This window comes from Theropithecus gelada, chromosome 10 (assembly GCF_003255815.1).
Source record: "Theropithecus gelada isolate Dixy chromosome 10, Tgel_1.0, whole genome shotgun sequence".
Taxonomy (NCBI): domain Eukaryota; kingdom Metazoa; phylum Chordata; class Mammalia; order Primates; family Cercopithecidae; genus Theropithecus; species Theropithecus gelada.
In genome coordinates, this window is record NC_037678.1 from 96361633 (window position 1) to 96368903 (window position 7271).

Consider the following 7271-nt stretch of genomic DNA (forward strand, 5'->3'; position numbering starts at 1 on the left):
TTTCTGTTTTTAATTCATAAGTGAGAGGCTTCCAAACTTACCTTAAAAATGCACGTATGACAAGGCACAATCTCTCACTCTTGACAGAACTTGGGAGGAAAATGGGGCCTGCAAAATGTTTTCTTGTCTGAGCCTCCTCTTCACGATGGGAGTGCAGTACTCAGGGAAACACATCCCACCTCCACGAGCGTAGGGAGGGAGTAGACTAGAATAGCTCTGAGCTACCTTTCTGCTCCAAAACTCTAAGATTCCAAGAGCTAGGGTGTCAGTGACCCTCCCCCAGTGGCCCTCAGACCCTTGCTTTCCAGCACCAACTCCAGTAAGATCTAACTGCCTATATCTCATCTCTGGGCCCAAAGGCTCTTTCAAGAGCTTCAGTGTGCAGCAGGTCAGATATGCAGAGGGAAAAACACTCAACAATAACTGACAGGACCCAGTGTATAAGCACCCAGCTCCCTCCTGACTCAGGCTCAAGGCATTATGACTTATGACTCAAGGGATTGAGTCATCATTTATAATAGCAACACTTGGAAATATATGGCAAGATAGGTAATAGCCACACAACACCTCTCTCTTCCTTTGGAGTGCAGTGGTGCAATCACAGCTCACTGCAGCTTCTCCAGCCTCAGACTCTCCAGTAGCTAGAGTTCTTGCTATGTTGATCAGGCTGGTCTTGAACTCTTAGGCTCAAGCAAACCTCCTCCTCGGCCTCCCAAAGTGCTGGAATTACAGGTGTGAGCCATGGTGCCAGGCCAAAAAAATTTGTAGACATCCCCAGCCTCCTCCTTGTGATACTATACTGCCGCCTAATGTCCTCTCAATAAATTACACCAAATACATTCTCCACGTGAATTCAGAAATAATGGAATAAACGAGGTTGAAGTTGAACCATTTTACTGTGATAGAAAAACTTTTTGGAAACCAGTCTGCACATACGCACGTATGCTTGTGTATGTATGAAGTACATCTGGAGAACACAAATAAGCTGTTAACAGCAGATGCCTCTGGGAAAGGGAACTGGCAGGCTGAGATATCTACCAAAATAATAGTGATGATGATGATGGTGATGATGTTATTTTGTATCTTTTAAATTTTGAGGCATACGATGTCCTGCTAATTGAAAAAAAATGTTTAACTTTAAAAAAGGCATTTATTAAATGTTGCTGCTATGATGACTAAGGGGCCATCTTTTCTTCATTCATTGATTCGTGTTCTTAACAAATACTTACTGAAAGCTTCCTGTGTGCTGGGCACTGTCTGGAGGAAAAACAGTGAGGAAGACACGCTCCCACTCTCCTGGAGCAGAGATGCTCAGAGGACAGCCCGGGACATGTGAAGGCGGCCGAACCCACGGCCTGGGTCCTAGGCTGGCTGGCCATGTGGAGCGGCACCCACCCAGCCCTGCGGCCATGGGTCAGTGCCGTGGGGAGCAATCACATGCAATGGGCTTCAGACCTGCATTGGGTCTCTTTGTTTGGGCACTTCAGCCTTATCCTAATTAATATGCACTTCACAAGCAGCATATAAGGGACATTTTATTCACCCAGCAACTGAAGCACACACATTCTTCTCCAGTGCCATGGAAAACTTACAAAAAGTCACAAAGAGGGATACAAAGCTCATGTCGACAACTTCCACAGAGTGGCTATCAGAGATGACACTCCCTGGCCACAGCTCAATCAAGTGAGAATTCACTGATTAAAAGGTAAATTTAGAAATTAATTCAAAAATTTAAAAATGTTTCTTTATTTTTTTTAAATTTATTAGCAATCTAAAAAAAATACTGATTCATAGGACATAAATCAAAGAAACCACTAACTTGCTAATCTCTATGACATACAAGTTCCATTTATGGTCATGAACTTGATAGTAGGCCAAATTTAGGGTTTAAAATCCTAGAAACAAAAAAATATATATAGAATTTTAACCTCACAATTATTTGAATGTCATTTTGGAAAAGTGCTACCTGAGACGCAGACACTGAGGACATACCTGTATGTGCATGTTGGTCCTGACCCCCACCTCCCTTTGTACTCACACTAAGAAGCACCCCAGTTACTAAACAGAATAAAAGGAAAGAAGCTGTGAAAAATTACTTATGAGAGAGGGGACATGACCACAGGCAGAGGTGCTTCCTAACTCGTACTGTGAAATCCTCTGTCTTCAAAAATTGTCCTTAAATGTTTGAGGTGATGTATATCCCAGTTATACATATGTATAAAAGTGTCACATGTACCTCAAAAATACATACAACTATGATAGAGCAAGTTTTTCTTTTAATACTTTAAGTTATAGGGTACATGAGCACAACGTGCAGTTTTGTTACATAGGTATACACGCGCCATGTTGGTTTGCTGCACCCATTAACTCATCTTTCACATTAGGTATTTCTCCTAATGCTATCCCTCTCCCTGCCCCCCTGCCCGCCACCCCACGACAGGCCCCAGTGTGTGATGTTGCCTGCCCTGTGTCCAGATGTTCTCATTGTTCACTTCCCACCTATAAGTGAGAATATGTAGTGTTTGGTTTTCTGTCCTTGCAATAGTTTGCCCAGAATGATGGTTTCCAGCTTCATCAATGTCCCTGCAAAGGACATGAACTCATCCTTTTTTATGGTTGCACAGTATTCCGTGGTGTATATAATCCAGTCTAACATTGATGGACATTTGGATTGGATCCAAGTCTTTGCTATTATGAATAGTGCCACAATAAACATAAATGTGCATGTGTCTTTATAGTAGCATGATTTATAATCCTTTGGGTATACACCCAGTAATGGGATCGCTGAGTCAAATGGTATTTCTAGTTCTAGATCCTTGAGGAATCACCACACTGTCTTCCACAATGGATGAACTAACTTACAGTCCCACCAACAGTGTAAAAGCGTTCCTATTTCTCCACATCCTCTCCAGCATCTGTTGTTTCCTGACTTTTTAATGATCGCCACTCTAACTGGTGTGAGATGGTATCTCATTGTGGTTTTGATTTGCATTTCTCTGATGGCCAGTGATGATGAGCATTTTTTCTTCTGTCTGTTGGCTGCATAAATGTCTTCTTTTGAGAAGTATCTATTCATATCCTTTGCCCACTTTTCAATGAGGTTGTTGTTATTTTTTTCTTGTAAATTTGTTTAAGTTATTTGTAGATTCTGGATGTTAGCCCTTTGTCAGAAGGGTAGATTGCAAAAATTTTCTTCCATTCTGTAGGTTGCCTGTTCACTCTGATGGTAGTTTCTTTTGCTGTGCAGAAGATCTTTAGTTTAATTAGATCCCATTTGTCTATTTTGGCTTTTGTTGCATTGCTTTTGCTGTTTTAGTCTTGAAGTACTTTGCCCATGCCTATGTCCTGAGTGGTATTTCCTAGATTTTCTTCCAGGATTTTTATGGTTTTAGGTCTAACATTTAAGTCTTTAATCCATCTTGAATTAATTTTTTTGTATCAGGTCTAAGGAAGGGACCCAGTTTCAGCTTTCTACATATGGCTAGCCAGTTCACCCAGCACCATTTATTAAATAGGGACTCCTTTCTCCATTTCTTGTTTTTGTCAGGTTTGTCAAAGATCAGATGGCTGTAGATGTGTGGTGTTATTTCTGAGGGCTCTGCTCTGTTCCATTGGTCTATATCTCTGTTTTGGTACAAGTTCCATGCTGTTTTGGTTACTGCAGCCCTGTAGTATAGTTTGAAGTCACGTAGAGTGATGCCTCCAGCTTCATTCTTTTTGCTTAGGATAGTCTTGGCTATGCAGGCTCTTTTTTGGTTCCATATGAACTTTAAAGCAGTTTTTTTCCAATTATGTGAAGAAAGTCATTGGTAGCTTGATGGGGATGGCATTGAATCTATAAATTATCTTGGGCAGTATGGCCATTTTCATGGTATTGACTCTTCTTATCCATGAGCATGGAATGTTTTTCCATTTGTTTGGGTCCTCTTTTATTTCCTTGAGCAGTGGTTTGTAGTTCTCCTTGAAGAGGCCCTTCACATCCCTTGAAAGTTGGATTCCTAGATGTTTTATTCTCTTTGGAGCAATTGTGAAGGGGAGTTCACTCATGATTTGGCTCTCTGTCTGTTATTGGTGTATAGGAAGGCTCATGATTTTTGCACATTGATTTTGTATCCTGAGACTTTGCTGAAGTTGCTTATCAGCTTAAGGAGGTTTTGGGCTGACATGATGGAGTTTTCTAAATATACAATCATGCCATCTGCAAACAGGGACAATTTGACTTCTTCTTTTCCTAATTGAATACCCTTTATTTCTTTCTCTTGCCTGATTGCCCTGGCCAGAAATTCCAGCACTATGTTGAATAGGAATGGTGAGAGGGCATCCGTATCTTGTGCCAGTTTTCAAAGGGAATGCTTGCAGTTTTTGCCCATTCAGTATGATATTGGCTGTGGGTTTGTCATAAATAGCTCTTATTATTTTGAGATACGTCCCATCAATACCTAGTTTATTGAGAGTTTTTGGCATGAAGGGCTGTTGAATTTTGTCAAAGGCCTTTTCTGCATCTATTGAGATAATCATCTGGTTTTTGTCATTGGTTCTGTTTATGTGATGGATTAAGTTTATTGATTTGCATAAGTTGAACCAGCCTTGCATTCCAGGTATGAAGCCAACTTGATCATGGAGGATAAGCTTTTTGATGTGCTGCTGGATTTGGTTTGCCAGTATTTCATTGACGATTTTCACATCGATGTTCATCAGGGATAATGGTCTAAAATTCCCTTTTTTTGTTGTATCTCTGCCAGGTTTTGGTATCAGGATGATGCTGGACTCATAAAATGAGTTAGGGAGGATTCCCTCTTTTTCTATTGATTGGAAAAGTTTCAGAAGGAATGGTACCAGCTCCTCTTTGTACCTCTGGTAGAATTCAGCTGTGAATCCATCTGGTCCTGGACTTTTTTTGGCTGGTAGGCTATTAATTATTGCCTCAATTTCAGAGCCTGTTATTGGTCTACTCAGAGATTCAACTTCTTCCAGGTTTAGTATTGGGAGGGTGTACGTATCCAGGAATTTATCCATTTCTTGTAGATTTTCTAGTTTATTTGCATAGAGGTGTTTACAGTATTCTCCGATGGTAGTTTGTATTTCTGTGGGATTGGTGGTGATATCCCCTTTATCATTTTTAATTGTGTCGATTTGATTCTTCTCTCTTTTCTTCTTTATTAGTCTTGCTACTGGTCTATCAATTTTGTTGATCTTTTCAAAAAACCAGCTCCTGGAGTCATTGATTTTTTTGAAGGGTTTTTGTGTCTCTATCTCCTTCAGTTCTGCTCTGATCTTAGTTATTTCTTGCCTTCTGCTAACTTTTGAATGTATTTGCTCTTGCTTCTCTAGTTCTTTTAATTGTGATGTTAGGGTGTCAATTTTAGGTATTTCCTGCTTTCTCTTGTGGGCATTTAGTGCTATAAATTTCCCTCTACACACTGCTTTAAATGTGTCCCAGAGATTCTGGTACGTTGTGTCTCTGTTCTCATTGGTTTCAAAGAACATCTTTATTTCTGCCTTCATTTCGTTATGTACCCAGTAGTCATTCAGGAGCAGGTTGTTCAGTTTCCATGTAGTTGTGCAGGTTTGAGTGAGTTTCTTAATCCTGAGTTCTAATGTGATTGCACTGTGGTCTGATAGACAGTTTATTGTGGCTTCTGTTCTTTTACATTTGCTGAGGAGTGCTTTATTTCCAACTATGTGGTCAATTTTGGAATAAGTGCTATGTGGTGTTGAGAAGAATGTACATTTTATTGATTTGGGGTGGAGAGTTCTGTAGATGTCTATTAGGTCTGCTTGGTGCAGAGCTGAGTTCAAGTCCTGGATATCCTTGTTAACATTCTGTCTCATTGATCTAATATTGACAGTGGGGTGTTAAAGTCTCCCAGTATTGTGTGGGAGTCTAAGCCTCTTTGTAGGTCTCTAAGGACTTGCTTTATGAATCTGGGTGCTCCTGTATTGGGTGCATATATATTTAGGATAGTTAGCTCTTCTTGTTGAATTGTTCCCCTTACCATTATGTAATGGTCTTGTCTCTTTTGATCTTTGTTGGTTTAAATTCTGTTTTATCAGAGACTAGGATTGCAATCCCTACTTTTTTTTTGTTTTGTTTTTGCTTTCCATTTGCTTGCTGGATCTTCCTCCATCCCTTTATTTTGAGCCTATGTGTGTCTCTGCACATGAGATAGGTCTCCTGAATACAGCACACTAATAGCTCTTGACTATTTATCCAATGTGCCAGTGTGTACAGAATTGGTGGGTTCTTGGTCTCACTGACTTCAAGAATGAAGCCACGGACCCTCGCGGTGTTACGGTTCTTAAAGATGGTGTGTCTGGAGTTTGTTCCTTCAGACTTTCAGATGTGTCTGGAGCTTCTTCCTTCTGGTGGGTTCATGGTCTTGCTGTCAGGAGTGAAGCTGCAGACCTTCGTGGTGAGTGTTACAGCTCTCAAAGGCAGCGCATCTGGAGTTGTTCGTTCTTCCTGGTGGGTTCGTGGTCTCACTGGCTTCAGGAGTGAAGCTGCAGACCTTTGCAGTGAGTGTTACAGCTCATAAAGGCAGCGTGGACCCAAAGAGTGAGCAGCAGCAAGATTTATTGCAAAGAGCTAAAGAACAAAGCTTCCACAGTGTGGAAGGGTACCCGAGCGTGTTGCCACTGCTGGCTCGGGCAGCCTGCTTTTATTCCCTTATCTGGCCCCACCCACATCCTGCTGATTGGTCCATTTTACAGAGAGCTGATTGGTTCACTTTACAGAGAGCTGATTGGTCCGTTTACAATCCTTGAGCTAGACACAGAGTCACAGAGTGCTAGTTAGCTGGATACAGAGTACCAATTGGTGTATTTACAAACCTTGAGCTAGACACAGACTACTGATTGGTGTATTTACAAAACCTGAGCTAGACACAGAGTGCTGATTGGTTCGTTTACAATCCTTGAGCTAGATACAGAGTCACAGAGTGCTAGTCCTCCAAGTCTCCACTAGGTTAGCTAGATACAGAGTACTGATTTGTGTATTTACAAACCTTGAGCTAGACACAGAGTACTGATTGGCCTATGTACAAACCCTGAGCTAGACACAGAGTGCTGATTGGTGCGTTTACAATCCTTGAGCTAGACATAGAGTGCTAGACATAAAAGTTCTCCAAGTCCCCACTAGGTTAGCTAGATACAGAGTCCTGATTGGTGCACATACGATCATCAGGCTAGATATAAAAGTTATCCAAGTCCTCATCCAGTTCAGGAGCCCAGCTGGCTTCACCCAGTGGATCCTGCACTAGGGCTGCAGGCGG